We start from the raw sequence: 26880 nt of genomic DNA on the forward strand, positions 1-26880 counted from the left end.
GTTCTGTAAGTCCCTAAGAAAAAGCAGTCACAAATACTTCAGTGTATCTATCATTACTCCCTCAATTCTTCTCATTATTGCTACTAAACTCAGAAAAAGAAGAGAATATTCTTCAAAGGATATCTGGCTTATTTCTACAGTGCCAAGACATCAGGTTGTCCTACTAGCTTCAGAATTTCCCTCTGGTTATCAGTAAGGCTTTATCACCAAGCAGCAGTCTTTAAAAAATAGCTCTTAATAACTACTTTGCCAGCAGATTTTAATTGCAATGTCTGAAAGATGGTCAACTGCTAAGCAAATTGGTCAACCTAGAACGTATTTTTAATACTCCAGTACAGGTGCCCATTCAGACCTCCATCATGCAGCTGAAGCCTGGGTGCAGCTATCCAAGCTGGCTATCCTGTGGTCCCTGGAACATCCCAAAAGTTCTTCCACAAGACCAGACTGACACTTCACAGTATGAAATTTGGGCATTTGCAAAGCTGGCTACAACCTTTATTTCCTTCTCGGCTATCCCAAGTCACACTGAACATACAGGAAGACAAGTTTAAGATTTGTAGATGAAACTCAAATTTGTCAGTGGAACAGCTTTCTATCACAGCTACAGATGAAGAGGTCTTTTTTTTGACTTCTTAAAATACAGCACGATAAACTAAAATGCCTATAGAGAACCTGCTATGGTCTAGTAGATTCACACAATGACCTTTTCAGCATTAACCTGTGTTATCACAGTGGAATTACTGGGATGAGAGTGAGTTCACACTTCTAGTTGCTTTTGTTTCCAATGGTCATTGATATCAAAAGCCATCCTGCACCTGCTGTGAAAATAAATACTGTCATCATTGTATTAGGCATTTTTAGGGTCTCTAAATAGATATTTTCCCAAATAGACAGAATCAGAGCATAAATTCTAGACAGTCCATTAAACTGATTTGGTCAAATAGCAAGTTCTGTGTGTCTGAAACCTATCTATTATTTTCTATTATATAAATTCATCTAATAAAGGTAAGAAAGACCTCTCCCTACAAATCTCTCAGTCCTCTCTAATATTCTTAGACTATCACAGGTATAACTCTATACTTTGTGTCTTTTCAACTAATATACTCCTCTCATTTCAAATAAAATCTAAATAAATAATAGAAAATAAGCTACTCTTGTTGTGCTAATAGACCACATTCTGAGCTTGTTAACAATTTGGTATAAATTGAATTGCAGAAAAGTTATGTCAGAGTAAAAGAGAGGAATCTAATATTCTCAACCAAGCTTTAGCCAGCCAAGCCAGTAAATGCTGAAAAACTTATAAACAGCAAGGGTAAGCAAAAGGGTTAGCTTTAAATTTCTGATGTTAATTGGGAGATGTCTTTCATATTTCTTGATGGCAATTCACACCATTAAAGCGATGGGAAGAGGCACAGTGCATTAGATACCTTGCGAGAGTCCGTCGCTATAGAGGGTAGAAAGCTGAGATCGACAAGAAAAGTGTGTTATGTAAAAGCCAGGTATTTCCATTAATGGGTTTGCACCACCATAGATTTTTGAGTTTGGGAGTAATTTTTCTTGTAAATACTAATTTTTCTTGTATTCTGCTTCTCTGACTTCGTAATCTCCATCCAGTCACAAGAACTGCAGCAAAACCTCATTCTAAATAGAGATATTTGATAAATCATTGAATTTCTGCCTCTGCTTAAAAAACTTTACTATATCTTAAGATGTTTGATTCTGCAGTGAGGGGATAGGGTTCTACAAGGCTGAACTTCCAGGTTCTCTCAATTCCATCTATCTCCTTATACATCTCATTACTTCTGCCAAGTTGGTTATATTTTTTGCAAGCGAACCCTAACTATCAGGGAGGTCTAACACACTGTTCCTTTACCATCAGCTTTGTTTTCAAACATACAATGGTTTGGCATGACTCCAGTCACCACCAGGTGATTTTTGGCCCTTGCCCTTTTTATTATCTGGTATCTCTTAGGGAACCACAGATGAAACCAATAGAAAAGGAGAGAAAAAGAAAAAGCAGGAAAAAAGAAAGAGCTTCTCCTTTGCTTTCCTGGTAACGTGACATCTTGCCCTCTTGTATTATATATTTTTGTCCAGCTGATGCTTTGTCCTAGTGGAATCGTGGTTCTAGTATTAGCTCCAAATGGTAGGCAGGCATTTTCATTAAAAACAATTACTATTTCCAAACAGGAGCTGGTTCCTCAGTTCCAGCCATTCTTGCTGTAAAATGTTCAGCTGAGAGGAGCAGATTGTTCCTGCTGAAAATGAATGGAATCTGGCAGGAAAACCTCATGTTTTTCCAATCCTAGTTTTTTACAAAGAAAACACTGGGATCTTGTTGAAAAATTACAATTGTTTTGGTGGGCACATTATTTTTCTCAGTTGAACTGCTTCCAGCTACAGGAGACAAGTTTTGTGCATACATATGTGTGTGTGTATAGGTGTATATAGGTGTGTATATAGGTATATATCTATACATACACATAAGTTTTTGTATATAATTGCTATGTAGAAAATTATTAATAAGTCAAGGATAAGTAAATACATTTTTGTGATTAAAAAACATTTATGCAAATAGATTTTTTAAAACAGTTTCCTCATTATGAACCTTCAAAAGAAAGTCAATGAGTAAAATACTATATCATAATAACAGCTAGCCTCATTTTTAATACTATGGAGAAAAAGAGGCGAAGGTGACTGAACTGTTTAACCCTTGGTGGTTCTCACTAACTTAAAAAAATTGTCAGACTGAATTATTCCAATAAAAATATCAAAGGAGAGAAAACAGAAGACACTATTACATTCATGAAAGAACAAGCTGCAGAGGTCCCCATATTGATTACCAGTATGGATGCTGCCACTTGGTAATAAGTGATTTCAGACAGAAATAGATAATAGGTCAGGCTGACCTTGCATCCACAGTGGGGTGGAAACACCTCCTTCTTCTTGTTGCTTTTTTCCCTTTCATATAAAGCAGTCGTCCCAGAGTCAGCAGACAGTGAGTGAGATGAGACATTGGTGTGTCTTGTGCCTACTGCACCTTGAGAGTTTAATGGCACTCCCCAGGCAAATTTCAGCCTCCATATTAGCAATAATACATTGCAATCTTCAACCTCACTTCCTTTGTCAGATCCTGACTCCCTGTGCCAACAAACAGGCAGGATCCAGTTAGCTGTGGCATCTCCATCCACAACCTTCAAGACAATTCAACTGCTCTGACCTGCACCAGACAATCAAACCCAGAATTGAGCAGGAAAGAGACAGCAATAAAACTTTCTCTACCAAAAACGTGCAGCAACCTAGTATGGTAGCATAGACCAGCCCAAAAGCTGAGCACCCCAAGGATGTGCTGCCCAGCCCTTTGATGCACTTCAATCACAGCTGCACAAAACCAAGTAATACAGCCCCCGACTTGAATTTGCTGAGGCTGAGAAGTTGAGTCCCCAGTGAAGCCAACTATAAGTCACTGATTTTCACTAGCCTTTTGGGTCACATTTTGACCCAACACCGACAAGTGACAAAGGAAATTATAATGGAAAGGATGACAGTACTACAGCAACTGTTCATTTTAAGAGTGATCACCTGATAGAAAAAGGAAAAATGAGAAGCATTTCCCTTTTGTGTTATTGCCCAGCTAATGAAATTTCTTGTCTCCCTTTCAGATGTTCGTGCCCAGAATGTCATCATTATAATAATAAAATTAGGTAAGGTTACAGCCAAAAAGAACCTCAAGAGATCTGCTGGCCCAGCTCCTTGCTGCCAAGCGGGATCAACTACACCTAGACCTTCTCTGATGCATAACTGTTTAACTTCGACTTAAAAACCTTCACAGAAGAGTCCAAAGCATCCCTTGTGAGTTTGTTTCAATTGTTTGTCCTGGAAATTATCCTGCAGATCTACCTACTTAGCACAAAAACTACAACAAAATGAAGTGTAGAATCACTTCTGCCCTCTCTGCTATCTTCTGGCCTCAGCACACTGCCCTGTCTAAGCCCTAAGACCTCTCTGGGTGCACAAGTGTCAGCAGCTTCACACTGTAGGGCTGTGGTGTGCTTACCACTGTCCCAGCCCCAAGATCCCAGCTGCCTGGCATTGCACAGGTGCCACAGTTTCATTGCTCTGACAGAATACAGAACTTCACAGTCAGAATTTGAATGGCAAAAAGTACATTGAACAAGTTCACTCTTCTTCTCATTTCTTAACATAATTTAAAATCAGACACTAAATAAGGTGTCAGCAGGCTTCCCACAAGGATTCAGCTGTTAAGTCTTTATTGTTGTGTTTGCTTTGAAGTCAAGAGAAAAAAAAATCTTGTTTGCCAACTTATAATTCAAAAAAATGCCAGAAGAACCTTCTTGCAAACAAACAAGATGCAAAAGAAATGTTGGCACCAAAGTGGCGCAGTCTGTGAATTACGGAGTTATGGAATCATTTGAAAGTAAATTATATGATACATAAATGTTCATAAAATTCTTTCTGTAAATAAGATTAGATTTCTTCCACAGACAGGGAGACACAGATCAGAGGTACCGTATGCTGTTTATGGTCAGCCATCAAGGACTGTTCACTTTGTACATACGTATGCAGCACATAACAAAAGAAGACATTTTAGTGTTGAAGAACTATATAATAAAAATGAGGGCAAACCTATTTTTTTTTGTAAAACAGAGCTGAGCCCAAAGTCCTGCAACTCATACTGCGTAACAAAACTACTTCCGTCACTTGCAAATCAAGAAGTCTGCCTTTGTCAGCCATTTGCAGAAGTAAGAGATCCAGAGGGCGTATTGCTCAAATGAGTTGGTCATTTTCTTGTGAAATAAATCAAAGCTCTTATCCCTGCTGAAGGAATCCTTTTGTGTTGTTCCAGTAACTTTTTTATATTTTCTATTTGGTTTGGTTTGGTTTATACCATTCTCCAATTATTTAACCCAGCAGCATCCATTTTGCAGAAAAACAAAATATGGCAGGGGCATTAAATGGCAGACAGCACATACCAACCCATCAGTTCAGTTACATGCACCAAAGCATTCACCAGCACCTGAACCCAGCTATGTCCACTAGGACCTTGCACTCACATGTGGAAAACACCTAATTATAAGTGCTGTTTCTGTTTTCATTGTGTATATGTAACCACACACACACACACATTTTTCTGTGAGTACCTCATAGGCTTGAAGGTGGCTCTTCAATGTAAATGTGGAAAACCATATCACAGTTTGTTATTTGAAATGTCCTTTTGGAGCACTACCAAGACCAAACTGAAAACAAAAGCTACATGAAGGTAGAAAGAGCCTGATGTGGCTGTTGCAACACAGATGTTATGAGGTACCTCCCACCCTCTGAAGGTGCACTCAACACATGGCACAAGAACGTATCACTGGCTGACAGCCTGTCCCACCAGCAGACCTCAGAGCTGCAGCCTGAGAGCCTCAGCCTGTAGCAGCAATTCTGTGGGAACACCAGGATTAGCAGAGAAGGAACACAAGGAAAAGCTTTTCCAACATGAATGTAAGACCTGAAGATCAAAGTTCTTCACTTAGCTTTAGGGAAAAGATTTGGTTTAGGCAAGCCGTCAAACCTCATATAGCCCTCTGTCCTTGTAAGGTTCTTCCTGAGAGTAATTAGACCATTGTACCTGCAAGTGCACACAGCTCTGGTAGGTAATGCCCTCCAGCCACATCAAGCACATGAAGGAGCCGTGAGGCAGAGGCACTCTTCTAATGACCTAAACTATGGGCACATGTCCTTTTCCTGAGCCAGAGTTTAACATTCACAGCCAACTCTGCACCTCCTGGTTTTTGCTTTATCTTGATCTGCAGGCTACACAGCACGTGTGAGCATTCCCCAGTTCACTCCAGGTCAAATATCCCAGCTGAAACCACAACTCCCAGTTGTATGAACTGACCTGGCTAATTTTCCCTTAAAGAATTTAAAGGCTTAGGAAGCAGTAACCTCTGAGAAGGAGATTTTTTCTATTGACACACCTGGATTCAGAGGATGATAAACCCTCTTTGGCCATAAAGGTGAAAGATCTGCTGCCATAAAGGTGAAAGCTCTGCAAATCCATTAATCTCTTCCATCCCCTGAGTGAAAGTTTAAGTTGTTTTCCTGCAAGATATCTCCAATCCTAAACTCAAATGGAAATCAGACATCACCAGTCCTAACCCCATTGAAGTCAAAGGCAATTTTGTCATTGACTTTAACAAAACTAGGATTCACCCTAGGGTAAGGGGCATTGTGTTTTTCAGCAGCCACCCATGTGGAAATTTTGCTTAAATGACTGACTGCCTGGAAGGTAGCAGTGCTAGATCACAAAATACCAGAAATGTTTGTGTTAACCCACATACTCCAGCATTTGAAACTGCAGATATCAGAGTACACTCTTGTCCTTTAGGAAGAGAATGTTCCTATACCCTTGGCTTCTTTACTCCACCTGAAGCTGGTTATGCACCTGGTGTAGCTACCCTGTTGTTCAGCTGTGCTACTGGGTCTGACTGTTTATCAGGAAACATCAAAGAGGTTTTATGTTCTCACATTGTAAATAATGTGACAGACCTTGAAAATATAATGTCTTTTTATAGCTACTGTATGCATTGTGAATGAAAAGAACTCCTGAAAATAGAGTTGAAAATAGGCTATTACATTCATGCTTCATGTTCACTCAAATTCTGATTAAAAACCCCACTTATAATGTGTGTTCAGAACACAGGGAAATGGATAAATATATAAGAAACGGGAAGGTTAAAAGGGATCCAATAGCATGCCTAGGAAATTCCTAAAGTAATTTCAGGAATTCATCTGGTTCTTAGGCTCCATGCTGAATACTCTTCTGAGCTCAAAAGAACCAACACACATATGCAAAGGTATTCCAAAAATACATCTCTGAGTTGTAAGTCTGAACCAAAGTTCTTGTTATTACAAAAATGAAACAAAACTTCTTGGCAAGATTGCTTGCTTGCGCATTGGCTTTTCAGTATAAGGAGTCCCACATATGGCAACAGATGCATATAAATTTGCATATGCAGATTTGGTTTGGTATTAAAACTGCCATCAAAATGCATACTGTGTAAAGTTAAAAACCACATTGCAGTACAATAAAGCTTGTGCTTAGCCGAGCTGTTTTCACCTGCTCACAAAAATAAAAAATAAAAATCAGAGACAGAAGCAAAGCATCTGAAAATGCAAAAGGGCTGTAAAAACAGAGGAAAGACAGAGAGAGATCCAAATGTCAGGCTCTGTGTCTTCAGCTTCTTTCTAGTTCAGAAGCATCCACAAAGCTTTCAAAAGATGTGTTTCAGTTTCTTCAGTCAAGAAATTAAAGCAGCTATCTATCCACAGGAGAAAGGGTGTCTCAAAATTTCCACCATTTCCTGCTTCTCCCATTTGCAATGGTTCCTTCAAAGCACTCCTGGGCTTCCATTTTTGGGCCAAGCCACAACAAGGCAGTTCAGCCATCTAAAATATTAAATCTACTGTAGCAGCTAGAGGTGAGCAGTCCTCTCTGCATAAGATGTAGTGGATGCTAAATTTTGTGGTTCTGAAGTGAGCCAAAAAGGAGTTTGGGGATAGAAAACAAGTCAACCTCCTTTGCTGCATCTGCCTGCAGGCACTGATCTGAAGGGCAGGATTTACGGCTATGACTGCCCCTGTGCAATTTGCCCAAAAAGGAAGAGAAACTTTGCACAGCTACGCACAGGCCAGTCATGGTCTTGCTCAGTGGACCAACTATAACCAGCACCTTGTGCTCCTCCACCATCATCCATCAGTGGGTCTCAGAGAGCATTAGAGTTCCCAAACAATGAAGGGATGGAGAATGACTCAATGCCTTTTCAAATGGCAAAGCGTTATTTTCATTTTACAGATGTGAGGCTGAGGCTAAAGGAACCTGAGTGACTTTGGCCCACACAACAGGGCCAGAAGTAATCTCAAATTTCCTGAACACCATTCCTAAAGCACAAGGAAGGGCTACTTGGCTCCATCACTTTCCTCATCCCCACAAAGTATTTTTCCATCACTACACAAATCAGGGAACATACTTTTATATGTCTCTATCCTCACTTACAAACTGCCTCTCTTCGAGGTATATTTTATTTCCATCCTTCCTCTTTAGCTGCCAAAGAGCTTTCTACCTCAGTACTAGTGCCTTACAGAGCAGCCACAAAACCCTGCAGTACAGCAGAGTAGAGGTTATATGGCCAAGACAACTGTTATTTTCATCAATTCTTCAGCAAACCAGCTGATCGTAAAAGCTATTCTTGACTAGCCTGCCTTTGTAACACCAGTCACCAGGAGAACACAGCACATACTATTGGCTGTGGCCCTCACTAAAAATACACTGCATTCTTGCACAACAACAAAAGCTCCCACTAGGGCCAATGGACAGCAGACTAAAAACAGTAACCAAAGGCTTTAAATTGCACAAATTACAAAGGTAGAAGAACTGAAAGCAGCATGCCACTAAAAGCCATCTGCCATCTTGGCCCGCCCATGTGTCCCTTCTCCCCAGCAGTGTTTTATATTAGTAATGATGTCTCTGTATTATGTATGACAGAGTCTCTGTTGCTTTGAGCAAGCAATAATATAGATGTTCCTTCAGTCTGGTGCTTTGCATATACACACTAGCTAGGGGAGCAGAAGATCTGCCTTCCAGTCTCTCTCTCGATATAGTTCAGTTGAAAGGCAATATTCACAAGCATATATTCTCCAAATCACATGTCCATGCTGTATTATAAGGACTCCGATGCACGTTAATAATACACACAAAAATACACAGAAATAAGCATGGATTCAGCGATGATGTGAATTAGATGAGATAAGAGTGGACAACATAGAAATAAAGGAAGAAAATCAGCAAATGGTTAGTCTGATTATGGGCCTGTTTCCAGGACATAAAAAATGTTTTGAGGTTTTTTTTTAGTACGTTAATGACTTTACCTGTCACTGAGGCTGTCATACATAAGGATCTCTGAAGTGAAGTCTCAAAAGAGTTTTGAAGAAAGAGGAAGGTGAAGCCAGCCATTGAGATAGCCTGAAAGAAGCTGCAGAGATGGATGTGGAGACAACGTTGGGGCACAGCAGTTCTGCACAGAGCAATACCTGAGATTAACTCTCAGTGATCAAGCACAGGTACAAGAAACAGTCTTCCCAAGATAACACACCCCGTGAAGAAAAAAAAAAAATTAAAAAGAGTAAGAATTTGTTAGCTCAGGAAAGGCAACATACTGATCTGTAAAAACTGCTTTCACTCCTGAGGTAACAGGCTAACTCAGATGTCTTCATGCAACCCTGCAAGTAACACCTGAGCTAACCGCCTGTACTGAGAAAAGAGACTGACCAGGAACCAGAGGAAAGACAGAGGAAAAAATGAGACCAACACATGTGAATAGGCAGACCATATTATGAATCAGACAAAAGAGCATATCAGGAGTTGGTTCAAGTGAAATGACTACTTTTGCAGCTAACCCCGGAACCACTGGAGGGAAATGAAGTCAGTTATTGGAAAGTTGGTAGAAAAGCTTATTTGCTAATTATACAAGTTCATTTATTCAGAGCATTTTGAAGAATATTCTGCATAACCCACTTTCAGCTGATGCACTTGAAAGTATGAAAATACAAAACAGTTTAGCTAGAGTTCAATGAGCGTTCTCACAATTTACAGTGCTTGCACGTTCTGGTTTTGTTAGTGGTGGGGGAGCCTAAGGTGGTAGCTTCTGTAGGAAACTGCTAGAAGTTGCGCCCCTTTGTTCAGTGGACTTGTCCAGGCCTAGGGCAGACCCGCTGCTGGCCAAGGCTGAGCCAATTGGTAGCAGAATGTCGCGTGATAGCGCCTCTGCGATAACATATTTAAGAAGGGGAAAACAGAAAAAAAAAAAAAGAAGAAGAACATGTGAAGCAGCTGAGTGGGGGCACAGAGGGGGAGGCATGAGCCTTGTGGGCCTTGCAGGCCTCACCCTCTGGCCTCCCACCGGGCAGCCGACTGGGCCCAACTCAGCCCGGCCCGGCTGCAAGAAGTGGAGAGGAGATGAGAAGTGAATGAGATGTAAAAAGGATCCTGAGAGGCGTCTGCCAGCCTGTTGTGAGGAACGGCTGCAGATGCCAAGGTCAGTGAAGAAGGAGGGGGAGGAGTAACACGGCTCCTGGCCCAGATTCCCCTGCAGCCTGTGGTGATGACCATGGTGGAGCAGGTTGTCCCCCTGCAGCCTATGGAGGTCCACGGAGGGGCAGGTGGATGCCTGAAGGAGGCTGTGCCCCGTGGAGGGCCCGCTGGGACAGCCGTTCTGGAGGGACTGCACCCCGTGGAAGAGATGACCCATGCTGGAGCAGTTTCATGAAGGACTGTGGCCCGTGGGAGGGACCCCACGAAGAAGCAGGGGAGGAATGTGAGGAGTTCTTCCCCCGACGATGAAGCAGTGGTGTAAAACAACGCGTGATGAACTGACCACGACCCCCATTCCCTTTCAACCCCCCGTGCCGCTCGGGGAGGGGGAAGGTAGTAGAGATAATGTTAAGCTTGGAAAGAGGGAGGGGTGGGGGGAGGTTATCTTGTTCCCTGTCTCATTCTCCTGCTAGTTTTAGAAATAAATGAATAGTTTTCCCCAAGTCGAGTCTGTTTTGCCTGTGACAGTAACTTTAAGGACTTCTCCCCGTCCTTATCTCAAATCTCGAGCTGTTTTTCTTATATCTTCTCCCCCTATTCTCTTGGAGGGTGGGGGGAGTGAGAGAGAGACTGCGTAGTCTGGTCCCGATCGGGGCTGAACTACGACATTGCAACACTCCATTACCACATGACTACGTTAGTTGACCTCTGACTATCTGCTCATAGAGATCTCCCCCTGCTCCAGTTACTTCCTCAGCTTTCCCAGGGGCACTTGCAGAAACCTTGACAGGCATCTGTGTAACTGGGAGGTTGTGTAAGGGACATCCCATCCCACCACTACCTCATCCCAGCCCTCCTCAGAAGACAGATTGAAGGCATAGAATATAAGAGGAGATACCTAGGGTGAAGGCAGGGAGGATTGAAGAGATGCATAGCACACAGAAGAGGTGAAAAGATATAAAAGCAAAGGAAGGAGGAGACAAGGAAACCATGCAGAGAGAAAGGTGGAGGGAGATGAACTAGCAGAGAAGAAAAACAGAAAACAAAAGTCTGACAGGTAAGTCAAATGTAACTGTGGATAACCAGCAGGTTAGAGAAGAACAAAGTCTGCAAATAACAGGAGGAAGAGATGGCACCATGAAGTAGTTGAGCCCATGAGGAACAAGGGAGGAGAATGAGCTGTCTGGGTTCAGAAAGACAACAGCAAAGGATATGTAGTAAATGTATTTTTCTTTCTCCCGGTCAGAGCATTTATCACTGTTAGAACAGACAGATGATAGCGCACAAGAATCATTCCACAGCTGAGTTGGGTATCCCAAGCCAGCACAATCTGTATTTCAGCACAGGATGTTATATATTAGCAGACGTTCTGATTTTCAGAGGTCCTGAGCTCCCAGTCATAAGTCTCACAGCTATCAAAGGCAGCTGTGAGCTTTTCTCCTGAAAAGCTACCCTGCAACATTGCATCTGAGAGTTATTTTGCTGGACTTTTGCTCATGCTTTGGATGCATCATGCCTCAGGTTGGAGGACTGCTGGACAAGAACATCTATTTGGCTAGCACACAGTATGGGAATAAGGAAAGGTGAATCTATTCTTGGAGGTAACATGTTTCAGGTATTCTCCCAGGCAAGCTGCTCAACTGCGTGATGTCTCATAAATGTGGGATGAGAACATCTAATTCCATAATTCCACAGTTTCCAGGAAAATTGGCCTGGGTGTATAAAGTGCAATGAGATCCTCAGAAGAAAGGACTAATTTTAAGTCCAGAGAGTTGACATTTATTTTATTTTTTCCAATCTGCTGTTTCTTAGAACTCCAAATATAAAGGGATGGGATGGTGCAGGCAACTGGCGATATCATTCTCATAACAGCGACATCATGGCACAGACAGCCCCAGCTCATAAGGCAGTAGGAAGCACACGAGTTGGTATATAAAAAAGGACTGGCAGCACAATGCAGTGTGTGGATGCCAGATTAATTGCTCACTGAAAGCTTCATTTTCAAATCCAGCATTTTCCTCATGTCTGAGTTTAAGCTCACTGTTATAGGGGGAAAAAATACTAAAAAACAATTCTAAGCCTGAGACATTGTGCTGCTCTTGATTCTTGCAGCACACAGAGGAAAGCAGGGTTTCTGCACTGAAATACCATTGAGATGTTTGTCTGAACTCAGCTTTCTCCTGGCATTCTGGTTGCTCCTACCTTTGTAAAAACTATCAGGCAAGGGTTTATTTCTTTGTGAGAGATTTAATGAAGCTGCAGACGTCCATTTTAGCCAAAGTGACTTCATCTATTTTTCCTCCAAGGCTGCCCAGCTGAAGAGTTATCATCAGAATTCTTCTCATTGCAATTGCTCATGTCACTGGTTGGTACCAACCTACTATTCACTTCTTCCAGCCCCTCCCCAGACTTGCAATCATCAAACAATCCAGTCATTGATCAGAAAAAATAGCGTAACTAAGAACTACAAGAGAAAATAAAAGTTCAAACTACTCTCCAAGGATCTGAATGCATTTTGGTTCACACTGAAGGTATTTAAGAGAGAACCTACAGGCTACTTCCCAACTTCTGGGGATGCCGAGATTCAGACTCGTGGTTTGGCCTCATTTTTAGCCAGGATAGCACAACTGCAGGACAGAAGAATTGACTAAGGATCAGATTAGAGGACTGAGAGCCAGGAAACCATGAACATCAACATTATCACCAAAATTTTCCCTTGTAAATCACTTGATTTCAATGCCTCCTCATTCCTCTGTCTGTATGAAGACAGACAGACTTGGCTACTCTTAAATAAGTTTCAGAGTTACCAGCAGAGAAGTCTTTAGACCAAAGTGCAAATTTGATTCTTGTGCACTTGTCAGAAGTTCAATATGTAAAGTACTGATATTAGAAAGAGGAATTTCAGGCAAAAGGACACCTGTTCTCAGGCTCTGAAGATGTTTCAGAGCAGAGAAGTCCTTCTCATACCAGGTTGAGATTTATGTTCTTACTTGTGTCACTGGACCAAAGCTGGAAGCATTTCCTTTCTGCCATTTGGGCATGCAAAAAAAGGTTTCATGGAAAATTTTTCACTCATCAGTCAAAACATTTTTGGCACTAAGAAATTTAATAAATGTTTAGTGAAAAACTCCCAGGAAACAGAAATATTTCTGTTCTTTACATAGGGTTTCATTTCTGACCAGAAAAACTAAATGAGACTGAATATTGGACAATACACTCTTATTCTTTAACTCTCATGAGGTATTCCAAAGAGTGAATGCATGGGCTGTGACATTACAGGCTGTGCAAGCTTAATTTGAAACAAAAAAAAAATTGCTGAATAAATAATAATAATAATAATAATAATTTTAAAAGCTTATCAACCACCATCCGTTTTTATCTAGTCAAAGACTGGCCCAAGAGATGTGAATTTTACCTGAAGTACTCAGTGCAGAATGTCTGAACTGGTCATCAAAATAATTTACAAGTAGAGGGAATCTATAGAAATTCATAATAATATAAATTTATTTGGCAAGATTCATCACTTTTTAAAGAATATGTTACAAAGTTACTTTTCTTGATGTAAGGCAGTTACAAGCAGATATTTGAACAATGTAAAAACATGGATCATCAATCCACCGGCATCAGGGACACCATGATTTACTTAAATCAATTACACTGCCAAAAGATGTGTCTTCAAAATTCAGAATGATTAGGTGCTGTCCATACACAAGAGAAGCAGCCAGCTGCATTTTCATTAAGAACTCTAAATGAAGCAGGAAGATCAAAATGATGATGCTGGAAATTGTGTACAGTTGATTTAAATCCTAGTAGCATTTGCTGAGGAATGAAAATAACTGTAGGAGCCACTTTGAAATGAATGGAGAGTTTGTTTCAAATATTTACTTTTCATCATGTAACGTTAAATTCGCAAAGATAAAAGTTCAAGTGTGAAATACTAGTGGAGTGTAAAAATACCCCTTGCACATTTGGAGAGGGATCCACTTTACATCAATGCAATGTAAACAAATATAAAACATGTAACAGTGCAAATCTCTTGCTTATTTAAATGAGCTGTATTCCAGACCATAGAGAGGTAGTTATTAATTCTGTAAAGACAGCCTGGAGAAGCAACAGAACTAAACTCCAAAACAAGATATACTCATCAGTTATTTGAGAAATGTTTGCTGAAAACAAAAGACTTGTTTCTCCAGCAATGTTGGAAAAAGACACAGGCATTAAAATAATAAGCAATATTCAATGTGATGAAAAATGTAAGCAAAAAGTGAGAGATTATGTTCTACCCTGAGATGAAGTGTTTAGATACCTGACAAAATAGCACTTTGTGATCCATGTAATTGCTCCTGAAAAGCACAAGCAGAATATTAGGTTATTAAATCCCCCCAGAAATATGGAAAGGCTAACAGGAGACATTGCTGAGCATAATAAAGTATTTGCAGTAATCACTACTCTTAAAGCATAGATGTCCAGAAAGAGTCCAAAACATTCCGAATTTACTGGGGACAACACCTCTTGCTTTCTGTGCCTTCAGAGGACCCCCAGTAGCTGCTACCTTAGCCAAACTCATGTAAAATGATTAAAGAAAGTAAAAATGATTAAACTGAAAATGAAAAGTGAGTTGAAGAGGCATTAGAACAAATCAGTAAATGAATAGTAACCAGTCACTGGGATTAGAAAGTACATATCCAAGAGTTCTAAAACAAAGACATTACTGAGGAACTGATGGAGGCCTGTAACCAAGTCCTCAATTATTTTGAGAGAGAAAAGGTGAAAAATGTGAAAACATTGGCGTTTTTAAGGGCTGCATAGAAAAGTGAAGGAATGATGGATCAGTAAACCTGACCTCTGCAGTGGAAAAATTGCTAGAAACCAAAATAAAGAATAAAATTAATATACACATGTAAATATGATATGCTGGGGAAGGTCAATGAGCATATGGCCTAGGATGCTAGGTGGTCAATACAGCGTGAACACCTCTGCTTGCAATAGAGCTAAGCATTCTCAGAATAAGAAATTAGTACCAGTAAACAGACTGTACAACTAGTTTTCCCAGTGGAAAAAGTGTTCAAATATGTTATTCACTAGATTCATAAACAGCCTAGGAAAGCAGTACAAGTGAGGTGACAAAGTTTGCTGATGATACAGCATTGCTCAGAACAGTCAAAACTGAAGCTAATTGTGAAGAGCTGCAGAAGGGTGTCATGAACTAAGATGAAACTCAGTGATTGTGAATGCCAACTCATGCATGTGGGAACAAATAACACTAGCTATAGGTACATGATGATCAGCGCTGCTCAGGAGAGAAATCTTGAAGTCACTTTGAATAATTAGAAAAGGTCACCTCAGTGTTCAGCTGCTGTCAGAAATGCCCAGAGGGGCTTTTAGGAGCTGCTAGGAAAAAAGATGAGAGAAAAATAAAATTTAAAAAAAAAAAAAATTATCATCTTGCAGGACAAATCCACAATGCACCTGCATCTTGAAATACTCCTAGTCTCTATCTCAGAGCACAGAATGCATAGAAATCTTATAAAGAGGGGTGGAAAAGCTGACCTTAGAGACCACAGAAGAGCTTTTTTTTGCAGTGAGGAACAAGATTGTAAATCGTCAGACTGGAAACAAGACAGCAAAAGAGGGATGTGATAGAGTTTAGAAAAGCATAAGTGATCTTAAGAAGGTGAACAGGGAATGATTATGTAAATACACAGAGTTGGAGGCACTCAATGAAATTATCAGGTAGAATAATTAAAATTAACAAAAGGAAATTCTTCTTCATGCAACACACTTAAATTCTGAAATCCAGAAGTATAAATGGGTTCAAAATGGGATTAGACAAATTAATGGAGAAATAAGTCTATCGGGGACTATTAAATACAGTGCAGCCAATGGTTCAGGAGGTTTCTAACATCCTGATTGTTGAAAGCTTGGAGGGTAAATCTTTGGGGTGCCTCTGAGATTTCAGAAAGTGATGCTCTTATTGCTTTACATTATGGTTGCTGCTCGAAGGTCACAAGCAGATGCAGGGTATCTATTATGCTAAGCATGTACTCACATAACAAAGAGACATTCTCTGCCCTCAAAAATATATGCTCTGTGTGTTAATTACTGGGACCAAAGCTCTAAAAGTCACGATACTCAGCTCTGACTTGCTGCTGGATCTGAGGAAGCACACTTCTGGATTTGCATACGCTTCGCACCCTGAATTTCTCCATTTATGCTGTTGGAGTTACAATGACTGAACACAAACTCCAAATTAGTTGAAAGGTTAAAACGAGCAGAGACTAAAATGGGAAGGGGCAAATATTTTGGCAACATTCTTTAAGGCCTGCTTTTAAAATATAAAAAAAGCACTACTCATTGGAAACTTCCCATGCCTACTAAGACAGTATAACATCAGCAGCCTTAACTGTAAATGGCAACTTTAGTTATAATATTCTGAACATTCTCCTGTATGGGCCAGAGGCAGGTTAAACAATATTGCTATATTACATAGGCTAATCACATTCAGTGTGTTTGCTTGTACTAGGTAATCAGACATGGTGGGACTGGATAAAGGACAGCAAGATCTTGCAAAGGGGATGACTCCCAAGAGTTGCAAGAAGATGCACTTCACTTGGATTTATTTTAAGAAATAAGAGAAAAGATCAACCCACAGGAATGCTTCACACCACAATAAAATCTGAAGCAGCAAATTTGTAGTTCGGCAGTGTGAATGAAGGAACTGACTCAGGTCAGGACTGGTTGATGCTGAGTGACCCGTATTTTAGTACGTAGGGCACAAAGTGGACTGAACTGTGGTAATACCACAGTAAGGACACTATGAAGGGCCTTATATGGTCCTTCTGTTATGCATAGGGAAATCATGCAAAGCCAAAAGCTCTCTGTTTAGAGAGCAGGATCTGAGCTGAGCAGCTTCCAGCAGGGACACTTCCACCCATCGTCAGCTAACAGTGGACAAGCTTCATTGAGCATAGGGATTTTCTCTCAACAACTACACCTGGGTGAAGGCAGTGCTGCTAAGGATAGAAGCAAGCACTCTTTTCCCAGAGAGTTATTGGAGCCAAGCTTGGGTGTACCCCCAGGCTGTAGGACCACAGGCGCTTTTGCTGACACAGGGCTGCACGCATGATTTGACGAAGGGAATGGGGAAGCAGCCTGGTACTGGGATCTCTCTTATTGGCAGCTTGCTGTGGGAGGTAGGACACCCATAGAAGTTAGTTAACATGAGTGCCCGTTTCACTCATCATTCACAGGTACTGCTGTTGCATGTCTAGAGGGATGCTCTGTTCCCTTCTCCTAGGGAGGATTTTCTGGTTTTCTATCCAGGAGTAAGACCATCAGCACGTTTCAAACAGACTACAGGTGATGCATGGAGAAATAAGCAACTTAGGAACTGATCTGAAAGGAATCTAAACAGTGTAAGCTACTTAGCGATAGATGGGGAAGTAAAAGAAGGACCCTCCCACTTTATGTCACATCTTCTCTCACCTCTTGCCCTCCTCTAATAATCATTTCCCACGCACATCATCCTCTTACTTCCTTGCTCAGTATCTGATATCACTTCTCTCTTACTGACAAGTAAGCACTCACCACCCTAGATTCCCCAGGGTGGATTCCAACTAATGACCTGGAGAAAAAGGTTTCTAAGCCTATTATAAATGCCCTAAGCTACTTTGCCCTTCCTGTATTTAATTTGTCTGCATTGCAGGGAAATACTTGTTCTAGTCTCAAACATGGAAACCATTAAAGGCAACAAACAAATAAATCATGATAGAAGACAACGGAGAAATCAAAATCTTTCTTCAGTCTCTGGACTGGTTTCATTTTCAAGAGAAACTTGAGGTCACGTGCATAAAAGCAATATATTGAGAGAAATTGCATCTGAAACAGAGCATGAGCAATGAGTGGGAGAACTTGTATTGCCACATTGCCTTTCATTCCCTATCAGCACAGACTATCTCACAAGAGAAAATAAATAAATAAATAAATCCATTTCCCTTCCACTGATGTGCCATTGCTTCTGGGATGGACCAGATACAGGCTTCACAGTTGTTTGCAACAGCAAACAGAGAATGGTTTTGGTACAAAATGTGAGGAGCATCCATTCAGCTCAAATTGCATTGACTTGGCCTGAAACATACCTGACATCTGTCAAAAATGTCACAGGATCTGTAATAACTACCGACAGTGTCTTCAGTCTCGCTGAAAGAAAAGTCCAAGATGTGCTGTGAGAAGGGAAACCAAAGGAGATGAGTTTTCTCCATGGGAGGAAGCTGTGTCCTGCAGTCCTGCATTACCTTGCGCTCCATGACTCAGGCAGCACCCCTAACAACCTCTGTAGCCGCACTACAACTCCCTCTTTCACTCTGCTTCCTCGTTTACCCCAAATCTCACATACCAGAGACCCCCTTTCCAACTCTTTCAAATACAGGTGAATGGGAAGTACCTGTGCATCTTTCTTGTACATAAACAGAGCATGTCAAAAATAATTTTACAGGACCAATCCAGGAATGTTCACAATATAGATCTGAAGTATGGGCATAGGTATTATCACACATTTTTCAATAGCTTCCTCTGGACAATCACTGCAAGCACCTGAAGGTTTTGGTTGGCAATTTCAGAGTTGTATATCAGCATTTTGGAAGCATACATCCAAATCACAGGCGCATCACAGTACAGAACAGGCTACAGAGTCCCAGCTGCAGCAGGAGAGGAACTAGAGATGGATGAGAGGATACTTCTTACTGCACGCAGGGATGGAGTTCTTGAGGGAGCTACCATGAATATTTCCACTGTCAGATTTTGACCCTTACATTTTTGCACTCTTCAAGATCAGCATCCCCATGAAATGCATGGAAAATAAATGGCATTTTGGCAAAGAAAACATAAGGAAGTCAGATTTTGAGTTTTATGTTTCAAAACCACATTTCATATCAGGATAAGTCTGCTCTTGTTAGGGAAAGGGAACCCATTTTACAGAGAAAAGCACACAAGCCATGCCAGTGCGTGTGGTAGAGAAAAAGAGAGAGGCCTATTTTCAAGTTCAAAACATCATACAAAAGCAAGGTCGTGTTTCCAGCAGTTTTGTTGGGGTTGGGTTACGTCCAGTTCCAACAATGCTATACAAGGCATATCAGACATTAAAATGATACCTCACTTGATCTTACTCAATAGAAAAGGCAAACCACATAAAACAGGTGCTAGACAGCGATGCAGCCTCCCCATAGTTATCTGGTTTACAAACAGCAAACTCTTTAGCCTTATTATTGTTTCTCTCATTTGCCACATTCTAGCTCCAAAAGGCACTCTAGTTCTCTAAATTGTTAGCAGCTTTTATAGCCAAAGATAAGTATCCATCACTTTTAATTTTCATCGTTGCATCTGTTTTGTCATTTAGCTGCAGCAGGTTGTATTACAATGATTAATGAGGAAATGGATACAAACATTTTTATTTCAAATAGCAGCTCTCGGACAAGATCTGGAAAACAGGACCAAGCCATATGATTGTAAAAAAAAAAAAACCAACAAAAAAAAAACAATAAAAAAAAATCCCACACACACACATACCTAAACAAGTGGGCATTGTGCCGCTATCTGTGAACACCCTAGAAATACAAACATCTGTAGCAAGAAAGAAAAAGGTACATTTTTCACATTTGCCTGTGTGATTGTTTGTTTGGGGTTTTTTTTGTTTTTGTTTTTTTGGGGGGAGGGAGGGACGTGTTTTGTTTTGTTTTACAATTAATTTAGCCCTTTTTATTTCACATAAATGTCCAGTTCAAGTGTGGCACATCAACAAATAGGTTCATTTATCTTTCAGGGAAAAGCCAAACACTCCATTTCTATTCAGAAAAGGCAGTGTATATAAAATGTACTGCTAATAACAGAGGCCTTTAGAATTAAAAAAATAATAATTTTTATTGCTCTCTCTAGGACATTTACTGTAAACATGGTTCATCTGTAATTATATTCAAAAAGAAGTATTTTTTAATATTATAGTTACCTACAAACCCAGAAGCCCAAAAAAAATATTTTACAGTTCCTGCTGAATGGGGAAAGAGTGTGAGCACTTTCTGAGGAAAGCAGAAATGTCTTTCAGATGAAACTCCCTTCAGAGCAGTCATTCAATTCAGAATAATTAAATTAATTTCTTTAATATTACTTATATTCACTTAGTTGTAAGATTTTTCTAGGAAAACAAGAAAATTTATAAAAATATAGTCCCATTAAACCAATATTCATTTAACGAACAGAATGTGAAAGACACAGATGAAGACTATAATATTCGATTGAGATAAATAATCTAGCTGGAGACCCATTGGATTCCACACTTTCATGTCAATGAAACATTTGGCCTACCGATGTATTTTTGCCCACTCTGCCAGACAGGGCTCAGGCTCTGCAGGAGAATACAGCCGTGGATCTCTGCAGGAAGAGAAGACCTTTTTTTTCCAAGTAAAATGTTCCCTAACTCTGCAAGGGAGGTTGGCAGTAGATCTCAAACTCTGGCCTGTCTTTTTAATACCCCTACAATAGCTCAGTTGGATTGAGACCAGCTGTTGGTGCATTACCATTTGTAAATGCTTAAAGCAACTACTCCTTGTTTTCTTGGCAATATGTACTGTGGAGGGAGGAAAAAAAAAAAAAAAAAAGCAGTTTCATTCAGACATTAAGAATTGCTGGATGCCAGCTTTGGCTTATACAAGCTATTGTTTGCACAGCTCTCTTCAAGTTTTCACCAAAAAAAAATAAATCCTGCAGGGATAAACTGAACCCCTAAAATTCTGATTTACACTGTCCACTCGGCCTTCATTGGAAACAAGATTCCTTTTTTAATCCAACCATTTCAGGTCACAGGTCTTTCTGGGTTTCAATTTCTGCAACACCCCCACAAAATCACCCAGATTGTCTTAGGAATAACAATTATAACTTCCTTACTCACTGTTTAAAAATAGCAGTGATTTTTTTGCCTGCTAATATAGGCATAAGAAAGATATCTGAGCTTTCATTACCATGTTCTAAAATCAGAGTTTCAGCATCAAAATCTTGTGGAAAAAAAAAAGAAAACAAATGTCATTAGGATTATACTTTAGCATTTGAGAAATACTAAGAGTCTCAAAATACCAGAAAGATCCCTGATTTAGTCGCCACGGTAAAAAGAGCCTAGTCATAGTAGAGAACATAAATCAACATTTTTTATTATTATTATTCAGATTAAAACAGCTCCAGTGACCTTTCATTGCCTCATCCTTTCCAACCACCCCTACTAGAGCTTGGTGTACTGGAAGTGTCTAAGCATGAATGCTAGCATCTCGGTGGTTGCAGCTGCTAGTACAATAGGATTAATTTGCCATCTACCAACTCTAATGCCCTTCTGTTTCATCTTCTTTCCCCACCAGGGGCAGTGGTGACAGCATCTGTTCCACTGTTATTTTAGTGGCGCCTTTTGTGCTGTTATGGTTAAGGGTCTGTCAGCATTTCCATTACACACACGCATGCACGCATGCACACATTTCTTGAGGGAAGGGACAGCTCAAATCAACCTCCAGAAAAAAAAAAGAATGAATGCATTGGGGCTGAAAATGGTGTGAAAGTCTTAGAAGAAAGCATTCATATGTTTGATTTTATGGTATTATGTGAGAGAAAAAAAAATGGAGATACAAGAAGTCTGAAGTAAGCTATTTTGCATTTATTAATGGACAATAATTGTGAAAGTTGATTTGGATTGTTTTATGACCTTAGAGAAAGCAACCATGCCAAAAAGAAAACAGAGGGGAAAAAAACCAAATTAGGTAATTCTTCCCTACCAAATACCTTATTTTATTAGTTTCTAGGGAACTAATTTAGATTATAGGATATTACTTAATAGGCTATTAGCATCCCAGATAAGATTTTATGAACAGGCCATTGACTGTGGGTGACCTGCTTGAAATATGTAACAGGAGCCCCAGATCTCTAAGTTGAGAGTGGCAATGAGGAGAGGAACATGGTTTTCTGCAGGCAGCCAAGAATATCAAGAGGTAAAGAACATCTCTGCTACCAGAAGTGGTTTGGGAGCCTACAGGTGGGTGCTCCTAGCCCTGCTAATGTGTGTGGGATATAAAGAGTAATGCTCACGGCAGTCTGCAAGACAAAGGCTCATCCCACTGTTGCTTTGTGGGAGCTGTTGCCCACGAGCATGTCTGACTCATGAGCATTGCTTTCTATCTACAAAAGTGGATAGAAAAAAAAACAGCTCCTGAGGCAATCAGAGAACAGGTCAGCTTATTTCTGCAATGAAAACCCTCTGGAAGATTACAGGTATCAGGTTAACCAACATAGGGCTGCTTTGCAGACCCCACAGGTGTTCTCTCTCCTCAAGATATGCCAGCCTTGCCACATGAAATTATTCTGCATGTGCAGGTTTCCACCTATTCCAAGAGAACTTTGAACTGGCATACCTCATCTGAATTCACAAAATAAATCCCCTCTTTCTCAGTGTGCTTCACTACTGCAAAGAGGTATGACTTCTACAACAGAATGAAGGAATAAAATTTTTCCAGAAATCTCTTCTTACAGAGATAAATTCAGAGACAATTTGGAGGGCCAGCACAGGCCTTTCCTAGCATCAGAGTACTCAGTGTAGGACTGACATAATCTGTAATGCCAGATTTGAGCCTTCTATGGGTCAATGAAAATTTGCCTCCAGTCCTACCAACACACTACCATTTACAGCACTTTCTGTAAATCTCTTCAACAATCTGAAATAATAATGATCTATTTGTCTTCTTTCAAAACACACAAACAAGAAGATTCAGAGGTAATTGGGGATTTACCAATTACCAGGAGCAATTTACCAGGAGCAAGGAGCTCCTGGACCAACTGAAAGTGTAGAGGAAAGCCTATAGAGGGTGGAAGCAGAGACATGTAGCCTAGGAGGACTACAAAGAGGCTGTGTGAGTGGCCAGGGTTCGGGTGAGGAAGGCTAAAGCCCTGATGGAATTGAATCTGGCCAGGGATATAAAAAGCAACAAGAAGAGCTTCTATAGGTATGTAGGGGACAAAAGAAAGTCCAAGGAAAATGTAGGCCCCCTCCAGAAGGAAACCGGTGTCCTGGTTACCCGGGACATGGAGAATGCTGAGGTACTCAATGACTTTTTTGCCTCAGTCTTCACCGATAAGGGCTCTTGTCTCACCACCCAAGCTGTGGAAGGCACAAGCAGGGACTGCGAGGATGAAGAACCGCCCACTGTACTCGAAGAGCAGGTTTGGGATCATCTGAGGAACTTGAAGGTGCACAAGTCCATGGGACCTGATGAGATCCATCCGCAGGTCCTGAGGGAACTGGTGGATGAAGTTGCCAAGCCACTGGCTATCGTATTTGAGAAGTCGTGGCGGTCTGGTGAGGTCCCCGATGACTGGAAGAGAGGGAACATAACCCCCATTTTTATAAAGGGGAACAAGGAGGACCTGGGCAACTACAGGCGGGTCAGCCTCAGCTCTGTACCTGGCAAGGTCATGGAGCAGATTCTCCTGGAAACCATGCTAAGGCATATGGTGGCCTTCTATGACAGGGTGACAGCATCAGTGGACAAGGGACGAACAACAGATATCATCTGCCTAGACTTGTGCAAAGTTTTTGACACTGTCCCGCACAGCATCCTTCTCTCTAGAGAGACATGGCTTTGATGGACGGACCACTCGGTGGATAAGGAGTTGCCTGGATGGCCGCACTCAGAGAGTGGTGGTTAATGGCTCGATGTCCAGGTGGAGACTGGTCATGAGTGGCGTCCCTCAGGGGTCCGTGTTGGGTCCGGCCCTGTTTAACATCTTTGTCGGCGACATGGACAGTGGGATAGAGTGCACCCTCAGCAAGTTTGCCAACGACACCAAGCTGTGTGGTGCCGTCGACACGCTGGAAGGGAGGGATGCCATCCAGAGGGACCTTGACAGGCTGGAGAGGTGGGCCCGTGCCAACCTCATGAAGTTCAACCAGGCCAAGTGCAAGGTCCCGCACCTGGGTCATGGCAATCCCAGGCACAAATACAGGCTGGGTGGAGAATGGATCGAGAGCAGCCCTGAGGAGAAGGACTTGGGAGTGCTGGTGGACAAGAAGCTCAACATGAGCTTCAACACAAGAGCAATGTGCTCTTGTGGCCCAGAAGGCCAACCATATCCTGGGCTGCATCAAGAGGAGCGTGGCCAGCAGGTCGAGGGAGGTGATTCTCCCCCTCTACTCTGCCCTGGTGAGACCCCACCTGGAGTACTGTGTCCAGTTCTGGAGCCCCCAACATAAGAAGGACATGGACCAGTTGGAGAAGGTCCAGAGGAGGGCCACGAAGATGATCAGAGGGCTGGAGCACCTTTCCTATGAGGACAGGCTGAGAGAGTTGGGGCTGTTCAGCCTGGAGAAGAGGAGGCTCCGGGGAGACCTTATAGTGGTCTTCCAGTACCTCAAGGGGGCCTACAAGAAAGATGGGGAGAGGCTGTTCAGTAGGGCCTGTTGCAATAGGACGAGGGGTAATGGTTTTAAAATAGGGGGAGGTAGATTTAGATTGGATATTACGAAAAAAAATTTTACACTGAGGGTTGTAGAACACTGGCACAGGTTGCCCAGAGAGGTGGTGGATGCCCCATCCCTGGAAACGTTCAAGGCCAGGCTGGATGAGGCTCTGAGCAACCTGATCTGGTCGGGGATGTCCCTGCTCCTTGCAGGGGGATTGGACTAGATGACCTTTGAAGGTCCCTTCCAACTCTAACCATTCTATGATTCTATGATTCTATGATTTTCAAACTCTCAGCCTACTATGTGGAAAAAAAACCAGTTAATTTGAAGGCAAGGCTCTGAAGCCATGCAAATTTCTTTAATCACATTGATGGTAAGCACAGTCCAGTCACTGTGATGGGAAACAGATTAATAACATGCTGCTTCTTTTTCAAGTTACATTATCAAATACCTAGGTGTCCTTTGTCACATCTCTTAACTGCTCTGCATTTCAGCATCCTCGTCTGTGAAATGGAATAGGTAATTAAACACTCATGAATGCTTTGGGACTCTTTGGTGGAAAGAATTATTATGGTGTCTTATTACTGTGAGACAACATGCAATTGTCTCAGGTCTCTGTAACAGCTGAGCCTAAATGGTAAAGGAAAAAAAAAGTCTAAAAGCTCAACTGAGATCTCCTGCCCTATCCTCTGCAAGATGCAGCTACTACTTCAGTCCATTTTCCATGCTGGGGAAATCACTCTGAGGCTGATCACACTACAAAAATATTATCATGTTACAGTACTTTCAAAACTAGGTTAGAAATGAGGAAGAGAAAGGAAAAAAGAAGAAACATCTCCCAGAAATATTACATTCATGAACTGTAGGAATTATTTAAAAGATGACTGAAAAGAGGAAACTCAAAAGAAGAACACAAAATATAAAGCTTTCCCCTCACAAAAAAAAACCCCACCCTAAAACCAGTAGAACCACCCCCCACAGTGCAGACAATTTCCCAAAAGCCCATGGCAATGAAAAGCATTTTATACTGCCCCAAAACTTGCCAGCAGAGAGATCTAGGTGGCTACTGCCCACCTCACAGCATTGAAAAAGCAAATGCCCAGTGAGTGTCATTCTCCATTATCTCTCAAACCTTTGCCACCAGCGTACAGATAGAAGCGATGGAAAAATGAAAGTGTGTATATTGTAAGCGTTGGTTAAACAACCCCACAGTAATTCTTATTTGCTGGAGGTTTTAGAGAGCAGATGTAGGATTGGCAGGGGCTGGGAGCTGGCTATATTGTTCTAGCACATTTAGAGCCAACAAGGAAAGAACACGGAAAGCTGCATTTTTTGTGTGTGTGCATGTGAATGTGTGTGTGTACGTGCGTGTGTGTGTGTTTGCCTTTTGCCATCGACTCATCTAAGGTTTCTTGGATTCACGCTGACACATAACAAAAAAACACTAGGTTGGTTCTCTTCCAAAAGAAATATGACTTATATCAGCTGCTGCATGAGAGTCTCTCAATTGCCACTACTAAGCTGCCTATTTTGCAGTAGCAAGTGGCCATGTGCTGTAACACACTGATTGCCTGCTTTGGTGGTATCGGTTGCTAGAATAAGGGCAAACAAATGGGGAACCAAATATAAAAAGCAGCCAGCAGCACTGAAGAAGCATTACAGCTGCCAGGCAATAACTTAGATAGTTACAGCTGCCATCACCTAGTTCACGCAAGCTTTTTAATATCTTTTGGCAGCGCTTGGTGTCACAGCACAAAAGGAAAGTTGGCACTTCCTAGCATACTTTGTTTGACATAACTGTAGGCAGAACCCAGCTGATACCTTCATCAATGTGTATGTGTTTTCTCTTAAGGTAGATTTTAGCAGATCAAACATTGTTTTTCTCTTTCTGTTGAACACACCACTGTTAAATCATAGGTTGGGAACCACACCAGATAAATGGGAAAGAGCTCAGTAAGCTGGAGCACACGGCCAGTCCCAGCAGCACCTCAGATAAGGAACACAAAAAAAAAATCCTAAAAAAAGAAAAATATAGTACTGCAGGAGGGGCTGTGGAGGGAGGTTTAAAAAAATAAATATACTGCTTTGCCAAAATGTTCTCCCGCCTCGCCAGTAGCAGCAGCAGCCTCAGAGCCAGGCCAGATTCTCTTCTCCATTTACCGTACCTATAAAAAACCCACAAGCACAAACACATAGACCATCACATACACATAATTAAAGCATCGACATCCCTTACTGTGATTTACAATCCACACCACCAGAAGTACACAGGCGCTCCCAGGATTTCATCAATGTCTCATCT

This window comes from Chlamydotis macqueenii, chromosome 3 (assembly GCF_036417535.1).
Source record: "Chlamydotis macqueenii isolate bChlMac1 chromosome 3, bChlMac1.mat, whole genome shotgun sequence".
In the NCBI taxonomy this organism is placed as follows: domain Eukaryota; kingdom Metazoa; phylum Chordata; class Aves; order Otidiformes; family Otididae; genus Chlamydotis; species Chlamydotis macqueenii.